This window comes from Tenrec ecaudatus, chromosome 3 (genome assembly GCF_050624435.1).
Source record: "Tenrec ecaudatus isolate mTenEca1 chromosome 3, mTenEca1.hap1, whole genome shotgun sequence".
Lineage (NCBI taxonomy): Eukaryota > Metazoa > Chordata > Mammalia > Afrosoricida > Tenrecidae > Tenrec > Tenrec ecaudatus.
The window spans coordinates 108,943,232-108,956,997 of NC_134532.1; positions in this window are offsets into that span (position 1 = coordinate 108,943,232).

A 13,766-nucleotide genomic window follows, 5' to 3' on the forward strand; every position below is an offset into this window, starting at 1 on the left:
GGAGTGTGCGATTCTGCTTTTGAAAAGTTGCCGGTGGAGAGTCCAGAGAAAATGAAAAACAACACCAAAATTTCTTGCATATTTTTCAAGATTGAATAGAGTGCTGTATATTGTAGTAGTCTCTTTTACTGCTTTAAATCTGTAGATGTTGAACATATTTTAAATATAAAAATATATACAAAAGTATACATCTTTACAGTGCAGAGTCAGATAATTTTTTAATATTCCAGCTTTTAAGTTTGCACAACAGGGAATTTTTATTTTGTCTGAGTTGTGTGCCATTACGAGACAACGATCATCTGCACATCTTTTCATTGCTCTGAACTAGTCGGCCCCATCATCTGCAACTTCCCGTTTCATCTAGGGCTCTGAAATATTTGTTAGCAGATGGCAATCTACTTACTGCATATGTAGCATCAAAAGAAACATTTTATCATCTTTTTATATTTGCAACATTTTAAAATCAGTACTGCACTATTAAAGTTTGTTAAAACTTTTAAAGGCCAAATCCATGACCATTGGGTCAATTTCTGCTCAAAAGCACTGCTGAGGCTGTAATTCCATACAGGAGCAGGTAGTTTTCTCTTTCTCCCACTGAACAGAAGAGCCGAGCTTGCCATTCACAATCCAGTGCTTGTCCGATAGCACTGCAATTGTACATTGTATAAGGATAGACTTTATGATATGTGAATTATGTCTCATTAACATTATTAGTAAAAAATTCCAATGGGCTTTCCTTCTGTTTCTAATCCATTTCTCCTAGAGGGATTAATTCCTCTAAAATAAAATATTTATCAACGTGTAGTTATATTGGACCATTTAAAATTGGACCTTTCTCAGACATGTGTTTCTATTCCAATTTTAAAGGAAATAGTTTCTGATTTCTCTACTTGGGATTGTGAATTTGAAATGTGTACTCTGTGAATAGTATATGCGATAGGGTCAAGAGCCTTACTGTTGCTCCATGCAAGTTGGGCTGCTAACCACAAGGTTGGTCGATCAAATCCACCAGCCACCGAGTAGAAGAAATATGAGACTATTAGCTCCCCTAAACATTTACAATCTTGCAAAGCTTAGATATGGTAAAAATGAGACTAAATACATAGGCAAGGGTTTTAAGGTTGGATTGAGATGAGAACAATTCGAGTTACCTGCTATATGATGTTGAATGCCGTATAATATTTTGAAATATAAACTAAACCCACTGCCACTGAGTCTATCCCAAGTTGTAGATGCAGACATCTTGATCTTTCTCACGGAGTGACTTGTGGTTCAAACTGTTAACTTCAGTCAACAACTCACCACATAACCCTCGATGCCACCAGGATACTCTACATTCTTCAAGACGGATCTGAAGAAGCTGCTCAGTATTCATTCTGAATTTTGGTTTTATGTTGCTTGAGTAGCATCTGTTTAAAAGAGTAATGATAAATAAAAAAATACTTGTAAGTATGATCAAGTCAGTGTTACATCTAATACACTCACCAAAAAAAGAGACACTGCATTTCTGAATGACAGCTACAGAATCAGATAGCGTTTCTATGCCCTGTCCTAACATCGTTTCATTTTCAGTGATTACTCCAAACCCTATAATTTAAAAGTTGAGCTAACATTTGAAATTCACTGAATATGAGAATGTTTAAATTCCTTTCTAGAGAAAAGCTCCTTTTTAAATTCCTTATAGCCTTTGAGGTCCTGGAGAACAAAGAATATTGAAGGAGGAAAGATCTCTCCTGGACCTTCAAACAAAGAACTGAGGCCAGATGACACCCCTGATCTACCTTCCCATTCTTTGACAACAATGGAGTGTTTGATTTTCAGAAAGATCTTAAGAGACTATCTAATCAATTGCTTTGTTTGAGTGATGAGATTTGTTAAGGTCTAGATATCATAAAGCAGGGCCGTGGATGCTTTCTTTAGCTACTATACTTTGTACTACAGTGAGCTGTTTAAGATTCATATTCAGAATTAATTTTCATGGAATAACCTATGACATGAATTAATTTTCCAACTTTAATCTTCACAAAAGATACGAGTACATGCTCTTGAAAATTGTGCTCCTGAAAGAATTTAAGCTTTTTCTTTCTTTTTCCTTTAAACAGGTTTGTTTGCCTGATTTGGGATACTGCAACTGTATCAGGTCTGCAAGCAACTGTCCACTTCTCGCAGTCTGGAGATGGATGGATGGGCTTTAGTCCCTGAATGCTAGTATACTAATGAAAACTGTGAACATCAAGGTTGTTAGAGTTCTATACTTGTTTCCCCACCACTTGTCTATCAATTTACTGTGTGTGGATGTGATGCCTGAAGCTATCTCACTGTGTGTTTGTTTCTGGTTTTTAATGGTCACTAGGGCACCCAGAGTGAACGCTTGAGCAGAGATTCCAGATGAAGAGCAGATGAAGGAAAATGAATGGGCTATCCGGTTTTGAGGAATTAGCCCCGGAAACCCACTTGGGACAGCACCTAACCATTGACCGAGTTTGAAAGATCATGAAAAGAGGCAGAGCATGGTCAGAGATAGTGCCAGAAGGTTGCTCAGGGTGACAGACATTCAAACGTGTCTGGGGAAGAGTTGAGGCCCAGATGGAGGAAGGCCGCTGGGGATAGTCTTTAGGATCTTCATTTGCTAATGGGCATGACACAAAATGAAAAGGAATCATTGTAAAAGGTAAGTAATAACTGGAAGTCAGAATATACAAAGTGTGAATCTGGGAAAACCAGGAGTAGCCAAATTAATAAAATGCATAAAAATGGAAATTATAGCCATTAATGAGGTGAAATAGACTGGTGTTTTCCATTTCCGACCCCAAAATCATATGGTTTACTATGCCAGGGGTGAAAAAAAATTCAGGAAAAAAAATCACTTTCGTTGTGAAAAGACATTTCGATATTATATTTGAAGTACTATAGTTTCTATAATAGAATATCTATTGGTATATAAGAAAATCCAACAGCCATGATTATTATTCAAATGTATCCACAAATCACTCAATTTGTGGATAGGGATGAAGAAATTGAAGAATTCTACCAATGTCTTCCATTTGAAATTGATCAGACACGCAATGGTTATTGGTGATTGGAATGCAAACGTTGGAAACAGAGAGGAAGGAATAGTTGTTGAAAAAACATGGACTTGATTATAAACACAAAGTTAGAGATTGCATGATAGAAATTTGTAAAGCCAACAACTTGTTCACAGAAAACACAGTTTCAACAACACAATTATATAATTTTCAGACAGAATACACATAAACAAGACTGAATATATGTGTGGAGAGAGACTATGGAGAAGCTCAATATCAGCAGCTGAAATGAGGTCAGGGGTTGACTATGGAACAGAGCATCACTGGCTCTTTTGTAAGTTCAGACTTACATGGAAACAATTTAAAATGAGTCCATAAGAGCCAAAATACGACCTTGATTCAATTCCATATGAATTTCGAGAACATCTCAAGTACAGATTTGATGCAGTGGACACTAATGGGAGAACGGGTGAGCTGTGGGAGAACATCAAGACGACCAATCATAGAGAGCAATCAAAGAGAGCAAAAGGTCAAGAAACAAATATAAAGAGAGAAAGAAAGGATCAAAGTGGGTGTCGGAAGAGGCTCTGAAACTTGCTCTTCCTTGTAGAGCAGCTGAACAAATGGGGGAAACAATGACGTCACAGGCAGAACAGAAAATTTCAAAGGGCAGCTTGAGAAGACATTCAAATATTATAATGAAATATGCAAAGACCCAGCGTTAGAAAACCAAAAGGGAGGAGTTTTTGAAAAAGTCACAAACAATTCAAACCTTGAGTTGCTGGAGGGCAAGGATTGCTGACTTCAGTATGGAATACGAGTATTGGCAGTTATTACATTAGCATTACAGAAAATTGAACATTAATTTCCAAAATATGATAAAGTAACAATATGTTCATCTGGTTCAAGCTTCAATATTTTCTTTTATCTATAGTTAAGTAATATTCAGAATATATGGTAATACATCAGTTATATATAACTTGAATACATAATTATACCTATAAATTTAACCATTAATATATATAATAAAGATATGGTTTATAGGTGATAGGTAGAATATTTTCTACTTGAAATTCCCCATAGAATATAGTGTAATCTATTTTCCTTTGCAAAATGCACTCACTTAACAATGGCTAAAATTATGGGTATTCTTTTGTTAATTTCAAATTATTAATGATTATTAATGAAGAAATTATGGAATTTTCTGTTTTAAATCCTTAAATAATGTGAGGACATTTAAAAATACACAAGTATTATCGAAACTTTGCCATTCATTTAATTTTATTTTAATTTAATGTACTTCCTAGAATTCTTATTTTCTGAAAGAATTATTTTTCTGAATGACCTTATTCTCCTCTGCCTTCTCTTCTTTCTCTTTCTGCCATAGTATTATTTTATTGTCCAAATTCAGTGCCATTGAGTTAATTCTGACTCTTAGCAGCCCCATAGGGCACAGTAGAACTGCTCCTTTGGTTTCCAAAATTTTAAATATTCACTGGAGTAGACAACCTCATCTCTAGAACAGCTTGTTGGGTTGAACCACTGACCTCAAAGTTTGTGTAATCTTTAGGTATGTTTGTACTCCTTACAATCAGAGCTTGTATTACAACTAGAATGGATCTACATACATCCAAAAAAGATATATGATGTAGAAAATTAAAAATAAATAACCAGACTTTATAATTACAAAAAAATATATCAGATTGAGAACATTCAATACAATGATTTCATAAGATACAAATTTAGTTTAATTTGCTTGCTGGTTGTTGTTATGTAAGTTTTGTAATGGTCTTTTCTTGATTTTGCTTATGGTGGCAGGCGATGGCTTTGTTTCTCATTGTGAACACAGAGTGAGCAACTTACAGCAACTGCTCATTGGGATCCATTTACTCTGGAGGATTCTCTCACAAAACACTGATGAAACTTTCTTCTTCTGTACATCTGAAAGCTGTCATTTGCATCCTGCATACCAGGGAGTAGGATGATATTATCTGAAGTGATGGAGCAAAAAATAGGTGTTTGAATATGTTAATCGATTTCAAAACACTCGATTAAAAATGATCTGTCTAAAACTGCTGACTTTTAAAGGAAATGGATGGAGTACTGTAAGGTAGTCAAAATTATTATTTTTAATGGTGATAAATATCTAAGCTTATATTTTTGAATATGAAAATATATGCATACTATTTAGTTTTATTGAAATGATCATCAAAGACACAAAGCTAGAAATGGTTACACATCATTATGTGGAAAAAGGACTGAAAATGTGGTAGAGATCCTTTATTTTATTTTAAATGTTCAACTTATTTCAAACAATTTTATTGACAGTTCAGATAGTGCACAATTCAATAATATCAAAAATGGAGAGGATTGCAATGGATGATGTTAAAGATAATGCTTATAAATTGTCGAATGTAAAACCGATCTTCTGCTCTGTGAACCATTCCCTGAGTCACGACACCGCTTTTCAGAGCATTCCAACTCATTGTGACTCTGTAAGCCAGCGTGGGACTGCCCTGTGGCTTTCCAAGACTGGAACTCTGCGGGCAGAGCAAGCCCGTCTTTCTCCCGCAGACTAGCTGGTGGTTATGAAATGCTGACCTTGTGTGTATATTGCTCTTGAAATCATCTCACAACTCATATGGTCTGTCATTAGTTTCTTTGTGTCAAATCTGTTCTTGAGATATCTCTAAATTCAGATGGAATGCACATAAGGTACCACTTTAGCCCTCTGGGCTTGCTTCAGTTTCCTTCTTCAGTTTGAGCTAGTATATGAGCAATTGATAGTCTGTTCCACAGACAGCCCCTGGCCTTGCTCTGGTTGATGATTATTTAACTTTCTCTATGGTCTCTTGCCATAGATGTAGTCAATTTCATGCATTTGATCAAATTCAGCCTGAAGAAGTTAGTAGAATTCTTGAATTTCTCCATCAGTGCTCTTAGTGGTTGGTGAGAAAATTTGAACAATAGTTCTATTAACCGATTTCCTCATAGGTATATGAATATAATCCTATAGTACACAGTAGTGTACTTTAAGATAAATCTTAAAATATTCTTTTGGATGGTGAATATGGCATCCTTCTTAAATTTGTCATTCATGCCATAGTAAATCATATGAACACATGATTCAAAATGACCAATGCCAGTTCATTTTAATTAATCAATTCTTAGGATATTTATTTTTATGTGTTCCATTTCATTTTTGACAACTTCCAATTTTCTCACATTCATACTTAATGCAGTCCAAGTACGATGAAATTATTAATGAATGTTTACTAATATTTTGTCTCGATTTGCCCTATCAGAAGCAGCTATTCCCCAGTCTTATTTTTAGTGTATTACAACCTGAAGGGCTCATCTTCTGGCACTAGATCCAACAATGCTCCCCTGCTATTTATAAGATTTTTCAGTGGCTGATTTTTCAGAAGTGGACTGCCTCTTCCTCCTTCTTCATCTATTCTTAGTTTGGAAGCTTCCCGGGAGGTTGTTTAACATGGATGACCCTGATGGTGTTTGAAATATCAGAGGCACAGGTTCCAGGAACACAGCACTCACTAGCCAAAGTAATATACACACTGATAGGGACCATAATAAACATGTATGCTGAAAATATCTGGGAAAGAAAGAAAACTAGAGAGAAAATTTCTGATGGAAGAAAGGCATAAAACAAATGTAGAATTATTCCACTGTCAGAAGAAATCAGAAAGTCATAAAGCAAAACAAAAACAATAGGTGTAATGGTGAAGTCAACGCAGAAATAAGTACTGTAGGGTTAAAATGAATTTTCTAAATGATATAGGGAGGTAAACATTGGAGTGGTGGACATGCAATGTGAAAGCTGAATTGGGTGACCAGACGGGAAGATTTATATAAAACATTTAAATAAGCTAATTGTAATTTCTAGACCACGGGCCAAACCAAAACCAAACTGGTTGACCTCGATTCAATGCTGACTTATAACAAGCCCCCAGGGGTCTCTGAGACTGACCCTGTTAGAGGAGTAGAAAGCTTCGTCTTTCTCCTGCAGAGCTGTTTGTGGTTTCAAACTGCTGACCATGTGGATCACAGCCCGATTCCTAATCACTTCTTCATCAGGGCTGCTTCTCTAGACCATGGAGAAAGCCACAAAATAAACACTTTGATGAAAGAAAAAAGAAAATGGAATATATCAGGATTGCCCTGAAGAACCACATCAACATGAAGAGGAATCACATTATCAGAAGTGAAAACAGACTTCGGAGGATGGAAGTAAAGTCTAGTGAGACTTCCTGGCATCTCAGTAAATGGAAAGTCTTTGAAGATTAGGGCTCCAAGGGACCGTGAATGGCCAGTACTGGGACCGTGAATGGCCAGTACTGGAGCCACAGATTCCAGGCCCAGCTGAGGAGGACTAGATTGCTAACACTCTACTGGTAAAACTTGTTACATTTAGTTTTGAACTCATTATTGTGATATTTAGTTTTAGTTGATAAATCATAATTGTCAGGACATATTAACCAAAGAGTACAAATTTATAATTAAGTTAAAAATAACGATCTTCCGTAGGACGACATTACTTTGTGTACAGAAAGCCCAAGGAAGATAAAATTATTCTGAAATGTCAAAAGCAAACACAACTGATATGTTGTTATTAATTATTAAGAGTTAGAATTTAAATAACTAGAATATACCTGCTTTATCCACACTAACTCATTTTTAGTTCTCAGAACCATCCTGAAATGAAGGGATTATTAACTATATTTTCATGCATATGGAAATGCAAGTTTAAGTTACTTTTCCAAAGTCACAGTGTTATTTGGGGAAAGAGCCAAGTAATCTGGCATATTTTTGCTTTCTTAATTTCTCCACTATACTTTACCTGAAGCAATAATTGTTAACTATGAAATTCTGTGATTTTAAAAATCTAATTAACAGTCCCATAGTTTAGCTAAGATGGCCTTAAAACTTCAATTAGGTATAATTTGTATTCTAACCAAAGCTCCAGAAACCATTTGGGTCAGTTCCATTCATTGTCTTCTACATATGGCTCCAAAACAAACAAACAAAGAAACCAAGATGCGCTAGACCCATAATTATGTAACAATCAATACCCCACGATTATCCTTAATTTGCAGAATATGATTTTGCAAATAAGATCCAGTTTAGAATTATTTTTACAAAGAAACTAAAGCCAGAGTGCACCTGAGGAGCAAGAATGGTGGGTGAGATTTCGTCTAATGTGTCCTGGACTTGTTGTCAGGAGAGACCAGTCCCTGGAGAAGGACATCATGGTTGGTAAGGTAGAGGGACCACAAAAAGAGGAAAGCCCTCAAGAAGATGGACCGGCACAGTGGCTGCCATATTGGACTCAAGCTTCAGTACAATTAATTATCATGATGACACGTGATGGGGCAGTGTTTGGGTCTGTGTGCATAGCGTCCCGTTGGCCAGAGTCAACTCTATGGCTCCTCACCGCAACATTCTGACATTGATCATTTTCTCAGTATAAATGTGGGCAACCTACATAATAAAAGTAAATTCTGATAATTGAACCACAGCAGAATAGGAGCAAATAAGGCTCATTAATACGATACTGACTGAAAAATAATCTGCTGATGCTTGTGGTTCTAGATTGGTTTTGAGCAGAAGTTTTAGTTTCTTTACCACATTGAAAAAACAATCCAGTATAAGTACACTGTAGTCCCTTTATTTTTAACACTCACATTCATAGAAGAAGAAATCATATGATTCTGATTATTTAAACCATTTTTTTCAGATGTTCCTTAATTACGGAGACTCGTTTATCTCAGAACAACTGCAGTGTGCTGTGTGTACTCACGCAGGTTTCTCAGAGATAGATAGCCTGAAACATGCCATGCTTTCTGATTTGGAAGTGATTGAGAAGACACTGGTTTCAACGAAATATCAGTCCCCTAAGTAACTATAAATATTCAGGATTTTGAACTGGAAGTGAACATTTAGAGGGGGGGGTGTGTGGAGGGTGGGGGGGGGTGAGTTGATTAATCCTGACATGACGTTCTTCTAAAAACTACATATCTTGAGCATTTTTAAAAAGAAATATTTCTTAAACCTACATAACTTCTGAAAACACTATTTGAGTGTGTTAAGGGAAAATGAAAGTGGCTATTTGGATTAGCTTTTCTTCAAAAAGCACAAGCTTATGTAACAAAAGGATATATAATTGGCGCCAAACCATTTGTTGTTTTATTGACTACAAAACATGGAAAAAGCAGATTGAGATTTTCAGGTTACCATGATGCAGTTATTGGCCTACTGATGATACCTGACGCAAAGCCTCAGGAAAATATTCCTATGATTTCATAGAGCTGTTTCAGATTCAGCTAATAATAGGTGGCAAAGATTAATAAAAACTGAAGCAATATTTTCTTCTGATATTGTTTGATAAAACCTGGGCTCATTATAGCTGGTCTTCAGCACAGATAGTTCCCTTTTATATGCATGGTCAAACTCGGCTTCTCAATTGAAATTAATTTGCATTTCCAGAATTTGGTCAGAGTCGAGGATGATGAAATCCATGGGGAAGTGTGCAGGTGGAGAACCAGAAAATCATACCCTTGAGAAACTCTGGGGTTTTCGGTCATTCAGATCTGACCCATAATGACAGGAAAACACTTCTCCTCACTGGTGATTTCTTTCTTCCTGAAATTATCAAACACGTGCATTTTTGAATGATTTGTGTATGAAGATTTGTGAGCAGCTCATGAAAACCTTGTTTCTGCTATTCCTGATAACTAATATTCTTGGATGTTGATGATTTTCTATGCAAAGATTTTTCTTACTAAAGCCTTTTGTTATGAAGATCAAGTCTAAAGTTGATACTTGCTCATTTACCAGTCTCTCAACATGCATGTACACACAATTGTTCACCGATACTTTTGGCAATTTTTGCTAACATTAGCTTGGTAATTGACAAAATTAGCTTCTTTCACATATAATATGATGTAGGCACATATTATATATTTATAGTATATATGCATCTATACTCGTATGGATACATGGGGGCTTCAAAAATCTCTAGAAACATGAAAAGTAATGGAATTTTCCCATTTTTAGGTCTCCTCAGATAATATTGGAAGAGAATGGTATCAGACAAATAGCAAAGCACCTAATTATGAATCACAAATTGCATTTAGTCTGTTTTCTTTCTATGATTTGTTAGGTGATTTGTGGATACAGCCAATGATAGAAGTGACGCAGACCGGGCCAACTAAGAAAAGTCAGAAATTGGGCTGCTAAATCAAGATTTGCAGGTCTAAACCATCAGCATCTCCCTGGAGAAAGATAGCACTTCTACCCCTGTAAACTGTTACAGTACCCTATACTCACAGAGACTGTTCTTTCCTGTCCTACGGGTTCCTTATAAGTTAGCAGCAGGGCAATGGGTTTGGAATTTGGTTTTACTAACTATTAATAAATGTGTTGTGTTTGCTTGCTTCTAAAATAAAGGAATGATCTTTCCATGGAAGAAAACATGTAAATGTAATTTCTAAATCTTTTTGTGTATTATGTCATTAGTAGAAGAATTTTATTAACTAATTATTCTTAAGAACCATTTGGAAGGAGTTGTTTTTTGACAGCATGGTTATTAAGGAAGACTTGTGGTTGTTTTGTCACATGAAAATGCTTAATTAGATTGGTGATTGTGGTTGTTTATATAACTTGGTACATTAACTTTTTTCTTTTAATAAAATCAGTAGTTTGTTGAAAATTATTTTTATAACTTCATCTAAGTATTTTAAATAACCTCCCCATATATGTGAATGTATACCTGTGTGTGTGTTAATGTATGTGTGTGCACTGAGACATTCAGAGGTAAAATAAAATGTCCACAGAGATCTTTTAATTCTTCATTGAGTATAATCATATGATGAAAGGAACACATAAATTATGACTTATGCATTAACTATAGACCATAAGTAATAATAACATAATTATAATATCATGAAAAGATACAGTGTTTTCAATTTACATATTATCACCTACAAATTTATTTTTTAAATCTTGAATATGCTACATCAACAGATCAGAAAAAATAAAACGCCGTGAGTCACTCAGTTCCAGCACTAGGTTATCAGTTTGTCAAACAGGGGTGGCTTACTTGTTGATATGATCCTAGAAACTCTATCACTGATATTTCAAATGTCCCCATGGTCATCCATGTTGGGTGACAGCTTCCAGCAGTGCTTTCAGAATAAGACAGACTAAGAAGGAGCTGATGGTCCGCATCTAAGGAATTTGCCACTAACACCTTATAAAAATAAGGGTACCATTGTCTGATATAGTGCCAGAAGATGAACTCCTTGGGTTCTGTGTTAGTCCAGGTAGACTAGAGAAACAAATTCATAGACACTCATGTGTATATGAAAGAGTTTTATATACAAGAGCAATTGAATATTGAGAACACATCCCAGTCCAGTCCAGATTAAGTCCACAAATCCAATTTTAACGCATATGTCCAATACTAGTCCATAGATTCCTCTTTAGACTCACACAGCTGTGCAATAATGCTGAATGTAGGAAGACCACAGGCCTGTGGGTAGAAAGTATAGTGGATCCAGTGGTGGTAGAAGCATCTCAGTGCTTGTGTGGGTCTCCACATGGCTCCTCCCACTCCCAGGGCTCTGGCGGCATCCATCAGTGCAGGCTCCTCATCCGTAATGTCTCTCAGGGAGTGAGCGTGTGTCCCACCTCCAATGAGCTATTTATCTTCTTAGCACCTATAAATGAGGTCATCAAGCTGTGACCCGATTGACAGGGTAAAATCCACCCCTTCATTCTTAAGTCTCAAATTGACCATAGATTATATAGCTACCACAGACTACCTCTTATCCATCTGACACTTTCACACAACTCTTTAGCCATATATAATTTTCAAACAAACAATAATAAATCATATCTGTATTTAACAGGATAAAACTAAGATGCATACAATTCAAAAATGTGTGTCAAAGCCTCATTTAAACATAATATTCTACAAATTCTATGCCTAACAATTGCAGGTTAGTAACACCTGCACCTTAATCCTATAGTTCAATGAATATATTCCCCCACCTATGAAGGCTTGTAAGCCAAACATTTCATGCCTCTATCGTCCAATTTCTACACTGCCCACTTACATCAACCCAGTGCTCTGAGGAGACAATCATATTCTTTGACATGAAGAATATTCATTCCCGTTAGTTTAGAACCTTGTGAAATCTGCATCCATAAGCAAAGCAAAGCAGGACAGGTCATCCATGAAGCCTACAGAAACATTCACCAGTTAACAGGCTAAAAATTTTCCCTTCATCTGGTTGGGTTCTGGTCAACTCAATGTGGCTGCCTTACTTAGCCTCACCAGGTATCCATTGGTCACCCTGCCTTTAGAAAATGGGCACTCTCACAAATTCTCAACAAACTTAGCCTCTTTGGGCTAGGTCAGGAACTTCAGACCAGTCAAACGACTGTTGCCTTTTCCTCTAGTGCCTGTAAATTAGGTTCACCTGTGTCGGTGGCCAGCCTCAACCCATTTCTTTATTGCTGCATTTCTCTCACTTCCACTCAACAAATGGCTACAGGTGGTCACCTAGCAAGTATTTCAGCTTTCCCAGAGGCTACCTTTAACAGTTCAGTCCTAGACTTCAGGGCCCCAGATTTTTTCCAGCTTCTGAAAAAAACACCAGTTCAAGATTCAACAGAGTTCCTCTTTCTTCAATTTGTCAACAGGCCCCAGAAGAGTCTCTTGAAATGCAAATGTCCTGAATACCCCCAAACACTAGAAACTCTGGGTATGGCATATCTTTTCAGTGTCTTCTTTTCAGACAAGTACTAAACCCATTTAAAGACCAAATTTTAATGGCTCAAGGCAAGTGGGCTTACAAGCTCTCTATCTTCATATTTCGCAATAATCATCAATCAATCATTATATCAATAATAATAAGCAGAAATCAGTATAAACAAAGTAGAATTAAATCCTAAATTTAATTCTTAAAACAGTCAAGTTCAACCTTTATTTAGTTTATCTTAATCTTTATCTAATTTATTCTATTGATACAAAATACAGGATTAGGTTGCTGACCGCCTCAGCCAGATCCAAGCTTTCTGTGAGCCATTTTGACCTTCTGTCAGTCATTTCCCCTAAGCAGCATGGTTTCTGAGAAATTCAAGTGGCAATTTCTACCCCTGAGCTCAAAATATACATTAGCAACACTCATTTTCATCGTTTCACACTGGAATAACCAAAGACAACAACCAAACAAAATAATAAAAACTTAAACTTCCCATATTATTTCCAGAAAACAACCCAGTAAACTGCAAGGGCATATCTGACTTCCGGCTAACCTAAGAAGAAAAACTACCATAAGGGAGAGGTAAAACAAACATCCAGACTACATCTTCATGATTTGTTTCTCTAGTACCCAACTCCTGGTACCATGATAGAGAAACAAATTCATAGACTATCATATGTGTATAAGAAAGAGCTCTATGTACAAGAGTAATTAAATAATGAGAAAACACCCCAGCCCAGTCCAGATCAAGTCCATAAATCTGATATTAACTCATATGTCTGATTCAAATCTATAAATTCCTCTCAGACTCATGCAACACATGCAATGATGCCCAAAGCAGGAAGCTCAAAGACCAGTGGGTGGAAAGTCTCGTGGCTCCAGCAGCGGTGTAAGCACCTCAGTGCTGGCAGGGGTCTGTCTCTACATGGCTCCTCCAGCTCAGGCACTAGAG